General features: G+C 39.1%; 1 protein-coding gene and 1 non-coding gene across 3 annotated transcripts in view; one reads left to right on the forward strand and one right to left on the reverse strand.

Moving 5' to 3' along the window:
• LOC132658559 (liprin-alpha-1-like) overlaps positions 1 to 15,319 on the reverse strand; it is a 58,782-nt gene that overhangs the window by 33,301 nt on the left and 10,162 nt on the right. For both annotated transcript variants that reach the window (XM_060405829.1, XM_060405828.1), the window contains one exon: positions 9,308 to 9,870. The gene's annotated coding sequence lies outside the window, so the exon portion shown is untranslated. The remainder of the gene's footprint in view (positions 1 to 9,307; positions 9,871 to 15,319) is intronic.
• Positions 9,568 to 9,640, forward strand: TRNAC-GCA (transfer RNA cysteine (anticodon GCA)). Its single transcript has one exon. It is a non-coding gene; the product is annotated as a tRNA-Cys (tRNA).

Genomic DNA, 15,319 nt, shown 5'->3' on the forward strand with positions numbered 1-15,319 from the left:
ATGCTCAAAATTCTCGAAGCCAGGCTTTAGCAATACGTGAACCGTGAACTCCCTAAAGTTCAAGCTGGTTTTAGAAAAGGAAGAGGAACCAGAGATCAAATTGCCAACATCCAGTGGATCATGGAAAAAGCAAGAGAGTTCCAGAAAAACATCTATTTCTGCTTTATTGACTATGCCAAAGCCTTTGACTGTGTGGATCACAATAAACTGTGGAAAATTCTGAAAGAGATGGGAATACAGACCACCTGACCTGCCTCTTAAGAAATCTGTATGCAGGTCAGGAAGCAACAGTTAGAACTGGACATGGAACAACAGACTGGTTCCAAATAGGAAAAGGAGTATGTCAAGGCTGTGTATTGTCACCCTGCTTATTTAACTTATATGCAGAGTACATCATGAGAAATGCTGGACTGGAAGAAACACAAGCTGGAATCAAGATTGCCAGGAGAAATATCACCTTAGATATGCAGATGACACCACCCTTATGGCAGAAAGTGAAGAGGAGCTAAAGAGCCTCTTGATGACAGTGAAAGAGAAGAGCAAAAAAGTTGGCCTAAAGCTCCACATTCAGAAAACAAAGATCATGGCATCCGGTCCCATCACTTCATGGGAAATAGACGGGGAAACAGTGGAAACCGTGTCAGACTTTATTTTGGGGGGGCTCCAAAATCACTGCAGATGGTGACTGCAGCCATGAAATTAAAAGACGCTTACTCCTTGGAAGGAAAGTTATGGCCAACCTAGATAGCATATTCAAAAGCAGAGACATTACTTTGCAAACTAAGGTCCGTCTAGTCAAGGCTGTTTTTCCAATGGTCATGTATGGATGTGAGAGTTAGACTGTGAAGAAGGCTGAGCGCTGAAGAATTGATGCTTTTGAACTGTGGTGTTGGAGAAGATTCTTGAGGGTCCCTTGGACTGCAACGAGATCCTACCAGTCCATTCTGAAGGAGATCAACCCTGGGATTTCTTTGGAAGGAATGATGCTAAAGCTGAAGCTCCAGTACTTTGGACACCTCATGAGAAGAGTTGACTCATTGGAAAAGACTGTGATACTGGGAGAGATTGGGGGCAGGAGGAGAAGGGGACGACCCAGGATGACATGGTTAGATGGCATCACGGACTCGATGGACGTGGGTCTCGTGAACTCCGGGAGATGGTGATGGACAGGGAGGCCTGGCGTGCTGTGATTCATGGGGTCACAAAGAGTCGGACACGACTGAGCGACCGAACTGAACTGAATATTAGTTCAGTGAGCTAGTTTGCAGAAATATGACTTTATCACAGGAGTATATTTATCTTAAGTCAAAGGGGAGCTCCTGGAGCAGCCCATAAAATCTGACTTTTCTTCAGGAAGTACTTTGAACATTTCAAGGATCATGAATGGTTGTGAATTATACTCTGACTCAAAACTTTACAAACCAAATTCATCACAATTAATACTTTAAAATAAGCATTTTAAGGCATTCTTTTAAAGTGATCTAAAATGCACCAAAATCAATTAAAATTCTAAAAGCTTATTTTTTCTTAAAGTCAGATATAACTAAATGCAATTAATTCTCCACTACTTGTGTATTTTCTACATTTTTTGATTTAGAAGTTTCCTAATTCCTGGCTGGTTTCCCTATCACACGATTGGCTCTTCAGTCCACTTCACCAGTCTGCTGTTTGCTTAGGGAAAACCACCGTAATAATACTCAGCTAAATAGAAGAGAATAAGTCAGTCTGCTGGATAATGCATGTATCCTAAAAATAGAAGCCATGAGTTTAAAGAATAAATACAACCAAAGAAATTTCATTTCCTTAAATGCCTATCCACAAAATGTTCATCACTGGTACAAAAGGGGTATTATAGTATGCTCTTAAAAACAAAACAACACAAACCCCTGTCTTTCAAGGTCAATTCAATCAGCATCTGCAACTGATCCTTTCCACACATGATCCTTCTCGTTGAATCTTCCCAGAACTATATGCCTATTATAGCATTTACCCAATTCTTCCTTAAGTTTCAGTCATTCAGATAAAAACATATGGAATGAATACTCTTAGACACTGCAACTGGGAGCTAGACAAAAAAGGACAGCTGGGATTTTTAAAAAAGTTTCTGTACTAATTTTACTATTTTTAAAATACAGTGTGTTTCTTCCCAAAAAATCAGAAAACACAAACATTAAATGAAAAACACAGAAAACACAATAAATTGTGCTAATTCAAGAACAATCACTGTTGGTCTTGACAAAAATCTTTCCAGATCACTTACTCTACATGAACAGGAATACACGTCTTTTCTTCTACAAAAACAGGATGATACCATATATATTATTTTACTATCTCTTCCTATTTTTTCCTATTAATTAATGTATCAAATTTGGCTTTCCTGGTGGCTCAGTAGTAAAGAATCCACCTGCCAAGCAGGAGACGCTGGTTCAATCCCTGGGTCAGGGAGAGTCCCTGGAGGAGGAAATGGCAAACCCACTCCAGTATTCTTGCCTGGGAAATCCCACGGACAGAGAAGCCTGGAGGGATCCATCAAGTACAACCATTAGAATCTGACAGGCAAAGATGGAGATGAGATTATTTAGGCAGAAAGAGAATGAGAGGTCGAGAGATAAGAAAGCTGGTTTGTTTATTCCTTTACTTTACTATACTGCTTACAAGTGTAAACACATACTGTCAAAGCTTCAAGTCACTTTGACCTTTCCCCGCTCCAAAAAAATAAAAGGGGGGGGCCAAGTAAAACACTGGTGTTCACAGCAAAGTGGTATCTCTGGTACTCCTGTCAGGACTACCATTCCCAACCCCAACAAACCCACAGCTGCTTACAATTCCAGGAGATCATGTGCTTGGGTACAGCTCTACAACCACAACCACGACTAACACCACCTCTTCCGGAATTCACAGTTTATGAAGTTCATTAACTCACTCAAACATTTATTTAGCAGTTATTATGTGTGAGGTACTATGTTACCTGCTGGCCCTACAAAGATGAATAAGGACCTCAATAGCAAGTTCTGCTTTCAAAAGCAAATGTCCTGCAGTAGGAGCTGAACTAAAAAATGAGGACAACTTCATACCCAATACAATGGCTATTATTCCAAAACAAAAGCCCAGAAAATAACTAGTGTTAGTGAGGATATAGACATACTGGAACCCTTGTGCATCGCTAGCAAAAATGTAAAATGGAGCAGCTGCTATACAAAACAGTTCGGAGGTTCCTCAAAAAATTAAACAGAATTAAAATCTCTCTTCTGAGAATAACCCAAAAAATTTTAAAGCAAAGACTGGAACAAAATACATCTGTATTCATAGCAGCTATATTCATAATAGCCAAAAAGTGGAAGGAACTCAAGTGTCTCATGAATGAATGATTAAACGTTGGGCATAAATATACAATGAAATATCATTCAGTCTTAAAAAGGAAGGAAATTCTGACACTTGTTACGACATGGATGAATCTGGAAGACATTGTACAAAGTGAAATAAGCCAATCATAGAAGGACAAATATTTTATGATTTCACTTAAATGAGGTACTGGAGTCGTCAAATTCAGAGAGAAAGAAAAAAAGTAAAATGGTGGTTCCCAAAGTTTGAGGGGAGGGAAGAACAGGGAATTATTGTTCAATAGGTATAGTGTTTCAGTTTCAGAAGCTGAAAAAGTAAGGGATAGTGGTAATGACATACCAAGGAGGCTGTACTTAATGCCACTGAACTGCACACTTAAAAATGACTGGAATGGGGGAATTCCTTGGTGGTCTCATGGTTAGGACTCTGAACTTTCACTGCCGGGGACTGGGGTGAATCCCTGGTTGAGGAATTAAGATCCCACAAACTGCATGGTATACCAAAAAACAAATAAGAAAAGATTCAAATGGTAAATTTTATGTTATATGTATTTCGCGTACATGCATGCTAAGTCACGTCAGTCATGCCCAACTCTTTGCAACATTATGGATTGTAGCCTGTCACACTCCTCTGTCCACTGGATTCTCCAGGCAAGAAAACTGGATTGGGAAGCCATGCCCTCCTCCAGGGGATCTCCCCGACCCTAAGATTGAACCCACATCTCCTGCGTTGTCAGGCAGTTTCTTTACCACTAGTGCAACATGTATATTTTGCCACAATTTTAAAAAAAACTCTGAGGAATAGTATCTATAAGTGCTACTATGAAATAGCCAGGATATATTGTTCAGTAAAAAAAAGAATGTGGAGAAAACAAACAGTATGACACTATATCAAAGAACGTGAAAGATTATATAGCTATTCACAGACATTATACAGACAGTTTCTACAGTTACTGTAACTTTTAATGGAAGGAGAAACAAAAAGCTTTAAAAAAAACAACTACCCCCAATGGAATAAGAATAAGGTTAGGATTCAGCTGGGAAAGAATCCACCTGCAGACTCTGGTTCAATTCCTGGGTCAGGAAGATCCCTTGGAGAAAGGATAGGCTATCCACTCCAGTATTCATGGCCTTCCCTGGTGGCTCAGATGGTAAAGAATTTGCCTGAAATTCGGGAGACCTGAGTTCGATCCCTGGGTTGGGAAGATCCCCTGAGGGAGGGCATGACTACCCACTCCAGTATTCTTGCCTGCAGGATCCCCATGGACACAGGAGCCTAACAGGCTACAGGCCATTGGGTCTGAAAGAGTCAGACACAAATGAGTGACTAAGCATAAACACAGTCCAGAAACTAGACTCCTCTGAACGTACCTTGTCGCAGATATCAAGTTTTTAAACATGATTATAAAATAAATTTAAACAAAAAAATTTTTAAGTCGTTCCTCAAAATCAAAATGAAAAACAAACCTAAACAGTGCATTGAGTTAAAGCAAACAGAGGAGTGCTTAACTCTAAAACACAGCAATCTGACTGCAGATCTTTGGGGAAATACATCCTAAGGACGTAAGAAATACAAAGAAACCTTACAGTGCATTCAGTAATGATACTGATATTATTCGAAATTATGTAATGTATGCATATCTATCATAAGGTTTCAGTATGAGAAGAAACAAAAATTCTAAAATATTAAATAAAAATTCTCCAATATTATCTAATTACAAGTTATCAGTATAAACTCATGCTGAACTTTCTTTTTGTAAAAAAGTATTTCCTAGCTCCATCTTTGAAGAGACCTATAAATTACTAACCTAGTATCAATAAGCATAGCACCCAGATAGCAGTCTGTAAAAAGTCGTGGAAATTCTTTCCAACTAAAAGGAACCAGCGCTCACAAAAGAAAGTGATCATTCAAGTTCTGAGGCAGAATTTTACGAAATGAGGTTGGATCATACCAGAAAGCAAGGGAGCTATCAGAAACCACTAGGGGAGTATCGAAAACACTTAGGAGCGATCTTGAAGAGGTGCTCACTACCAAAGACAGAACAGACTGAGCCACAACAAAATACTAACTGCAATGGACGGAAACACATAGAATACAGTAAAAATCCACGACTTCATAATGATACTTGAAAGGAGAACGATGATCTTTGAAAGGAGAAAGATCTCATTAGTCACTTTGGAAAGATTCTTATGAATCAATTTATTATCCTAAAAACAAAGGAGAACAGTTGCATACTTACTGTGTTTTTTATATAAACTGAACATAAGAGTAACTCAACAGTCCAATAATCAAAATGAGGAAGTTTCTGTTTCTAAAGTGATCTAGCTGAGAAATGAAGAATGACAGAATATCACCATTTGACAAACCCCTAATAAGATTCTTGACCTAGGCAAAGAGCGAAGGCTGCTAAAATTATACAGAGTAACAAGCAGATATTACAGTGCCTTGGAACTATTCTTTCAAAACAAAAACAGACAGAGGAACATGGGCAAAAACACCACAGGGATGCAAACAGCAAAATAAAGCCTGAGACAATCTGCAGGGCAAGTGTGTTACAAGAAAATAGGACGATGGGAAACGGAAGGAGAAACTATAAATTAAGAGGCTTATCAGTTCAGGTCAGTCACTCAGTCCAACTCTTTGCAACCCCATGAATCGCAGCACACCAGGCTTCGCTGTCCATCACCAACTCCAGGAGTCTACCCAAATCCATGCCCATTGAGTCGATGATGTCATCCAACCATCTCATCCTCTGTCGTCCCCTTCTCCTCCTGCCCCCAATCCCTCCCAGCATCAGAGTCTTTTCCAATGAGTCAACTCTTCGCACGAAGTGGCCAAAGTATTGGAGTTACAGCTTTAGCATCAGTCCTTCCAAAGAACACCCAAGACTGATCTCCTTTAGAATGGACTGGTTGGATCTCCTTGCAGTCCAAGGGACTCTCAAGAGTCTTCTCCAACACCACAGTTTGAAAGCATCAATTCTTCAGCACTCAACTTTCTTTATAGGCCAACTCTCACATCTATACATGACCACTGGAAAAACCATAGCCTGGACTACACAGACCTTTGTTGGCAAAGTAATGTCTCTGCTTTTGAATATGCTGTCTAGGTTGGTCATAACTTTCCTTCTAAGGAGTAAGCGTCTTGTAACTTCATGGCTGCAATCACCATCTGCAGTGATTCTGGAGCCCAAAAATACAAAGTCAGCCACTGTTTCCACTGTGTCCCCATCTCTCTGCCATGAAGTGATGGGACCAGATGCCATGATCTTAGTTTTCTACATGCTGAGCTTTAAGCCAACTTTTTCACTCTCCTCTTTCACTTTCATCAAGAGGCTCTTTAATTCTTCTTCACTTTCTGCCATAAGGGTGGTGTCATCTGCATATCTGAGGTGATTGATATTTCTCCTGGCAATCTTGATTCCAGCTTGTGCTTCCTGCAGCCCAGCGTTTCTCATGATGTACTCGGCATAGAAGTTAAAGAAGCAGGGTGACAATATACAGCCTTGACGTACTCCTTTTCGTATTTGGAACCAGTCTGTTTTTCCATGTCCAGCTCTTCCTGATCTCCTGCATACAGTTTTCTCAAGAGGCAGGTAAGCTGGTCTGGTATTCCCATGTCTTTCAGAATTTTCCACAGTTTATTGTGATCCATACAGTCAAAGGCTTTGGCATAGTCAATAAAGCAGAAATAGATGTTTTTCTGGAACTCTCTTGCTTTCTCCATGAAACAGCGGATGTTGGCAATTTGATCTCTGGTTCTTCTGCCTTGTCTAAAACCAGCTTGAACATCCAGAAGTTCTCGGTGCACGTATTGCTGAAGCCTGGCTTGGAGAATTTTAAGCATTACTTAATTGTCAACATCTTTCTAGTACTTTCTCTCTAGGGTCACTTGGAAATGAAATTTGGAATAGAATTAACACTTCTGGATCATCTATTCTGCATCACGCATTGTGCTAGCTACTTAAATCTCTCATTTAATCAAAGTATTTTTGTTATTAGTGCCTTTTCACAAGTGATTTTCACAAAGATGTTGAAGTGAAGTGAAGTGACTCAGCCGTGTCCGACTCTTTGCGACCCCATGGACTGTAGCCTACCGGGCTCCTCTGTCCATGGGATTTTCCAGGCAAGAGTACTGGAGTGGGTTGTCATTTCCTTCTCCAGATCACAGAGATGTTAGCTGACTTAATTTCAAAGTCTGAAAGCTACTACGTGAAAGAGGCAAAAGTTAAACCCGAATCAGTATATAAATCTTTATGACTTATTTCTTACAACTCTATTTGTTTTCCAAAGGAGTTCTACTGATTTTAAATGATACCAGAACCAAAGATAGTCCTCCTTCATTTTTTTTTGGTGAGAGAACTGGGTAGTTTTAATACTCAACAGGGACTATCATGCCAGCAACCAACTTCCTATCTTAAACCAATACCCATTTTCATATATCTAATCTAACAGTCTATACCAAATCTCTCCTTATCAGTTAGACTGTGTGTAGTCAGTGGAAGAGCAGAAATATTTTATTCAACCTCTACAATATTTTCAAGTATTTGGACTATACAAGTTGCCCTCTACGTTTCAAAATCTATGAATAATCATCTTTCTACAAAATTTCCCAGATTTATGTTAGTTTACTTGGAAGTACTAAATCTTTGAATTTTACTATAAAATGAAGATTCCAAAACAAGTAGTATTCGATTTGCTGAAAGCACTGTAACAAAGGATTCAAGCCTAAATTAAAAAAAAAACTTTAAATTCTATGTATGATATAGCTACATTAATATTAGAATATGAGAAAATGGTAAAAGCTATCACTTTAAGAGAACTTACTCCAAAAGCACTGTGCCAGATACTTTATAAACGCTTCACTTTGTATCTTCCAAAGTGTTGACTCTATTTTACAAGCAAAGGGACAATGGTAAGAAAGCTCAAGTAACTTGGCCAAAGTAATACAGATAGAAAGTGGTAGGTGCTGCTGCAGTTTATACAATTCCAAAGCTTTTACCTCTTATTGTCACAGTTTGCTTCCCCCTAATTCCTATCTGGTAAACATATCTTTGTCCACAATTCTAAAACCATTATTGAAACACATACAATATTATGTAAACCTATTATTAACTATATCCATTAATTTGTCATAGCTTCTAAAGTAAAATGCTTAAAAAGTGCCTAAAGAATTATCATTAGAAAAATTCAAGTAAGGCAACAGAGTTTCATGACATCCTGAGAGGTCAAGAACAGATAATTCACACAACAAAACCTCTATCACTGCTTGGGAGTTACTGTTCTTAAATTGATGTAAAGAGAGTAAGACCAGGATACCATCTTCAGTATTTAAGACAATGTCAATACTGTAAACCCACCAGCCTAAAGGCTGAACCAAAGAACCCATTTTCAAAATCATGTTACCTTCAATATTTACTAAGTGAATTATGAATATTATTCTTATAGTCTGCTCTTTAAAGTCTTATTATCAAATAACAGAAAAGATGTAACCATAACTTGGACAAGTTAAACTTCTCAAAGGCTATTACTTCCCCAGTTCCAATGTTTCAAGGTTCTTCATAAAAGAATAATATCTGAAAACTAAGATGAGTAACATCCCCCAAACAGGAAATCTTCAGTCTATCAGAGTCTGAACCTAAATACATAACTTTTTAATGTGCAAGATGCAGTGAAAAATAACATGTTAGTTGTCCCTGTTGTTTAGCAGACACATTCATTAGACTGATTAAGGGCACCCCAAGAATCATTGTCTACGACCTGCCAAGTAATAGATGAAACCTTCCCTCCACTGCTAAAACTGCCGTCTGTTGGGCATAGTGATTCAGAAGACTGGGCGTGAAGGCAGTGTTATAAGGCAAATCCTGGCACATCCTCAAGGTAATAGGCTCAAAGGAAACAAACTGCCCACCTATATGGCCCACAAACACAGTCAAGGGCCACAGAGACAAGACGATCCAACTCACAGCCATGCTTTCTCGATGGAATGGGATTCAGATGATCAGGCCTACTCAATATGCATTTTCGATCTTTGTACACCTGCAGGTCTCAGCTTGAAAGGACTTCTATCTTACTGTTAAGTTCTTCAAACAGAATTACTCTTTGCACCGTCAGAGGTTTGTTAGCTTGCTCTCACAAAAGGCATTTGTTTTTGGTTTCACGATATGGGAAAATGACATCATCTTGCCTCTTCTTTTCATTTTATTACATCAGGTACCATGTGATTTCCCTGGTGGCTCAGACGGTAAAAGCGTCTGCCTGCAGAGCGGGAGACCCAGGTTCGATCCCTGGGTTGGGAAGATCCTCTGGAGAAGGAAATGGCAACCCACTCCAGTATTCTTGCCTGGAAAATCCCACGGATGGAGGAGCCTGGCAGGATACAGTCCGTGGGGTTGCAAAGAGTTGGACACGACTGAGCAACTTCACACAACAACCATGTGGCCAACGTGTCAAGTTGATCAAACACATTCCCAAACAACAGATTCCATCTTAGGAGATGCAGAGCTATTTCTTCCATTGACTGAAATATCTGAAAAATAATTTTTTTAAAAAATGGGAGAAATTAGCAATTTCCTCTTATAATATTACAGGCTTGACATTAAAACTTTGATTAGCTCAGTAAAGTTGCAGGATACAAAATCAGTATACAAAAATCAGTTGCGTTTCTACACACTAACAATCAGCTTCTAGAAAGAGAAATTTTAAAATACTGCCTTTGGGACTTTCTGGTGGTCCAGTGATTAAAACTACACACATCCACTGCTGGAGCTCCAGCACACTCCCTGGTAGAGAACTAAAATTCCAAGTGCCGGGCGTGTGGCTAACAACAACAATCACAAACTTTGACTAGATACAATACTGCCTTGCAGATAAAATACATGGGTATTTCAGAAAAAAATATGACAGTTTTTCTACCTTCTCATTCTTGCTATAGATATACCAGAGAATCCATAAGCAGCATTTAAAGGAAAGCACTATTTCCTCCCTCCGTTGTTTATATAACAGAGAGTTTAATTTCCCATCTACAATGGTAGTTTTTCATTTGTCACAAGACATAATTGATCCGTCTTGAAAAACTTGCATGCTGTTGTCCTAAATTTTATTTAAATATCTGTCACACTTAATAACAAGTTATTTAAATTTTATTACATATGTTTTAATCATTACATGATTCAGCAGATGGTATCTGTGAAAGGTGCAAACTATAAAGAAATCAAAAGATATGGATTCAAGCCTCTTCCCAACTATGTGAATCACTTAACTTCTCCGAGCTCAGAATTTCCCTTTCTAAAAATTGCACCTCCCTATCAAAGATGTATGAGTGAATTATAAAATAATATACTCTATAAAAGGTAAAGCAACATCAAACTTTAGGTAGTTGTATTACTGAATGACACCAGATACAAAGACTTACTTCTATCAACCAATACTAAACTGGCAAACAGAAGATTCTAAAAGTAGTATCAGGACATTTTCCCAACAATGCTTCATCCTTTTAGATAGTACAAAAATTTAGTACATAGATAGAGAAAACATTTGACCCACAGAGAGTTGGATGCAACTTTCACATTCACTTTTTTCCTAAGGACAAAATTATGCATCTCTTTGGGGGCTGGAAGGGTAGGTAGAGTGGAAGGCAGGGTTGGCAGAAAAAAAGAATAGTCTAAAACTATCAGACCTTCATTTGGTTTTGTAAGGATGTTAAGCCTGCTTAACACACAGTCAGGCTGCAGAGAAAAGTCAACTCTAGGAAGTTACAGCGTGGAATATGAATGATTTCCAGTTAAGAGTTTCTACCAAGTTTCAGAGTCAGATTTGACACTGCCTTTCCTGGGGACTCCCTGGTGGCTCAGACGGTAAAGAATCCGCCTGCAATGCTAGAGACATGGGTTCGATCCCTGGGTTGGGAAGATTCCCTGGAGGAGGAAATGGCCACCCACTCCAGGATTCTTGCCTGGAGAATGCCATGGACAGAGGAGCCTGGCAGGCTACAGTCCATGGGGTCGCAGAGAGTTGGATGCAACTTTCACATTCACTTTTTCCCTAGGGACAAAAATATGCATCTCTTTTGGGGCTGGAACGATAGGTAGAGTGGAAGGTGGGATTGGCAGGAAGAAAAGGATATTCTAACACTATCAGACCTCCACTTGATTTTGTAAGGATGTTAAGTCGCTTTTACTTTATTTTTGTTTCACAGATGTCAAATATTTCTGTTTAAAGTACACAGCCTGGGCTGGGAAAACATGAGAAAGTCAGGTTCAGAAATTCTCAGAGACTCAGGTTAACAGGACAACTCAAATAGATATTAGGGCCTGTGACAGAGAACTTGAACCGGCTCGGCTAAAGCAGAGAAAGAAACTGCGCTTTGTGCACTACCAATGACAGGGACCTCTGCATCCCAAGCTTTCATTGCTGGGCAGAAAAAACTATCTGGAGAAAGTAAAGCCATGGCTGAATCTTCCCAATTTCTCCCCCAAGCATACGGTCTTGAGTAGAAGAAGGGAAAAGCAAAGTCTACAACCTTAGGAATTAGAAACACCAAAGTTACAAGCAACCTCGGCCCCAAACGTCTCATCTCTCTAATACTGAAATCTCTAAATCAGAAACGTGTGTTAAAACTTCTTGGCTTGCCACATTTTTTCCTCCTTCAAGCTGGCCCCAGAAATGTGATGTCTGGCTATGGAAAAGGGATATTAAACACAGTCATGTATATTTAAGCTTAATTATCATGTAGCACGGTAACAATTATGCATGTCATTAAATGTGTCAAATGAGCCCTGAAAGCTTTATTTGGCTACAGTGTCAAACAGCCATACAAGCTCCATTTTTGTAGTTTGCTGCTTATGCAGCATGTTCATCTGCTTGCAACTTTAAAAAAATTAAAGGGAACATTGCTCCCCACTGAATATGTATATAACAATGAGAATTTCAAATTTTTCATTTAGACTATTTTTCTAGCAGTATGGGTTCCAAATTTACGGTTCAAAGAAGATTACCGCACAAAACCTGAGGAAGAAACAAAGTAATATTGAGTTTTTTAAACTAGATGAGAAACCCCCTTATACTTCTGTCTACTCGATTTTACTTGTTTTTCCCTCAGTTATTCCTTTTGCCTCATTTACAAACAATGCTTCGCACAGACTTACAAAAGTGCTTTCCTTTATGTACTTTAACATTCAAATTTCCATATATCAAAACATTTCTGTAAAATTATTGTTAGGCTGGGATAGGATAAAACCTCAATACATTAAGACTAGTTTATGATTATTAAGATAAATAAGGAAAAAACAGTAGAATGCCATGAGACAAGAAGAAAAACAGGAGCAGTAAAAATATTAAGGAGTTCATATTTCTTCCAAATCAGAGGTTCCCTAATTTTATGTGCAGCAGATTCATAGAAACCCCACGGGTCTAAGAGATCTGAACCTCTGGAAAATGAACAATATACATGCCTTCTAACGATTATCTCGGTACTGTTACAAGCGATCTATAAGTCACATTTTGAGAAATGCTATCCTAAAATAAAATAACTTAAAACAATACGGGATATTTGCACATAATTATGTGCTTAGCAAAAGTAATATATAAAATGAATTTTTAAAAAAGCAGATAAAGAATACTACCTTAATAGAAAAATGGAAAAAGGTCATAAACTTACAAATGGCCAGCAAACATATGAAGGATATTCCACTTTACTAATAAAAACATACAAACATGATATTTAACATTTTTGCCAATCAGATGAGCAAAGTAAGAATAACAGAACACAGTATAGGAGAGGGTGCAGAAAAAGGAATATATTCAACATTCCAACACTTAGAAATGCTTTTATTTTTGGCTGTCCCACACGGCTGGCAGAATCTTAGTTCCCCAAACAAGGACTGAACCTGGGCCAGAGTAGTGAAGTGTCTAACCACTAGACCGCCAGGAAATTCTCCATTTTCAAATACTACTGGAGGAAAAGCAAACTAGTTGGTATTAAAAAAAAAAAAAAAAAAGCTATGGACATTGAACGTCCCTAAAATGTATATAATTTGATTCAGCAGACCTATTCTACAATTTATGCTAAGAAAGTAAACACAAGTACACATGATATATAACTGAAATGTTAGTACAAAAACCCAGAGACAATCTGAAAGTCTACCAATAAGGAAATGGTTAAAGTAAGGTACAAGCAACACATAACACACTCACTAAAAATGATGAGCAGGATCTCTATATACTGACTTGAAAAGACAGTAACAATACAATACGTGAAAAATAAAATTTTAAATGGTTTACAAAACAGCATATAGTCTCTCCCCTTTGTCAAAAATATACATACATGGAACAGAATAAAACTACCTGAATTGTTTAAAAATATAATATTATAGGGACTTCCCTGGCAATCCAGTGATTAGGACTCCCCACTTCTATGTCAGGGAGCTCAAATTTGATCGCTGGTCAGGGAATTAAGGTCCTACAAGCTGCACAGCATGGTCAAAAAACATAGACAAAACAAAAAAGTAGTAAATTATTACAAATGCTGCAATGTTATTTTAAAGTCTGTCGCATGTTATTTGTGGATGGGAAAATTAAGTCTGCTAAATCTATGAATGTGTGCTGACAATACTACTACTTCAATCAATGATTTACTGGCTGTTGATTAAATAACAAGCCAAGGGACACAAAAATACCTTACTACAGGTAGCAAGTAAAGCAAAAAAAACATGATGACCAACTTAGAATGGGTCAAAAATTGATTTTGAATACTGAAAATAATCAGATCACCTCTCAGCTGAACCAAATATTGTTTTGTTTGTTTAGTTGCTTCAGTCGTGTCCGACTCTTTGCAACCCCATGACCTGTAGCCCGCTGGGCTCCTCTGTCCATGGGATTTCCCAGGCAAGAATACTGGAGTGGGTTGCCATTTCCTTCTCCACACACCACTATAGGTGGTCATGATAAGGGGGGCTAGTTTAGGGAAGCCTAGACATGGGGAGGAAGAAGAGGGTCAGCCGAGGTGGACCCTCTGGAAGTGGTGGCCAGGAGGGGCTCAAGTGGGGTTCCCTTGCTGGAGAGATGGGATAAGGTGGGGCCAGGCCCCTGAAACCAAGTGGTAGGAGTGGGCATGGGCAGGTTGGGTGGGTGGGCACTGTAGGGACATGGGTGGGGCTGGGCCTGGGGCTCAGAGTGGCTGGGTGGCAGGGCAGAGGCAGGGTGGGCACTCATACCTCACTGGGTGGGTATGCTATAAAGGGGTTGAGTCCTCAAGAGGGAATAAGGGTGCTGTTTAGTTTTTGCCAAGGACCATGGGGTGGGGTGGGGGTTGGGCAGCCCCTGTCCCCCCTTGCTGGGACCAGGAGGCCTGGAAGAGCCAGCCAGGGCGGGGAGATTGCGGGTGCTCACGCCTCACTGGTGACTGAAGAGTTCCAGGACACATTCTTGGGTGAACCAAATATTATGCACAGTTAAAAAAAAAAAAAAAAAAAAAAAACTTTTGATATATATTCTAAATTGCTTTTCAATAACACAATGAAATAAATGCTTCTAATCAGGATCACGAGAGTATGGATAGCAACAGTCCTTTTTCCTAAGAGAACCATCCTTGAAGAAGCTATAAGTTTCAGAGAGAACAAAGATTGAGGAAACCAGGAAATACTGACAAAATACAGCAACTGATCACATAAAGGTTAAAAGATTCTTTCATTCTTTTTGATATAATATCTTTTACTATAGGAACCTGCAGAATCTCAGCTGAATAAAGGGAATTGCTGGATTAACTGGAGGGAACAGTCTGAGGCATCAAGAACCAGTAAAAAATGAGGGGTCTGGCTGTTATGTCCAGAGTCCGAGTCCCCAAAACTGAGAGAATAAGACGTCCACAGAAATGTAAAAGCATGAAGGGGTTTTATTTCTAGCTCAAGCTAGGGCTCCCGCCACATCCAATGCAGTGGAGTGGCACAAGAGCTCCGAGCCCAGATTTACAGCAGTATTTA

The sequence above is a fragment of the Ovis aries genome, chromosome 24 (assembly GCF_016772045.2).
Source record: "Ovis aries strain OAR_USU_Benz2616 breed Rambouillet chromosome 24, ARS-UI_Ramb_v3.0, whole genome shotgun sequence".
NCBI classification, from domain to species: Eukaryota; Metazoa; Chordata; class Mammalia; order Artiodactyla; family Bovidae; genus Ovis; species Ovis aries.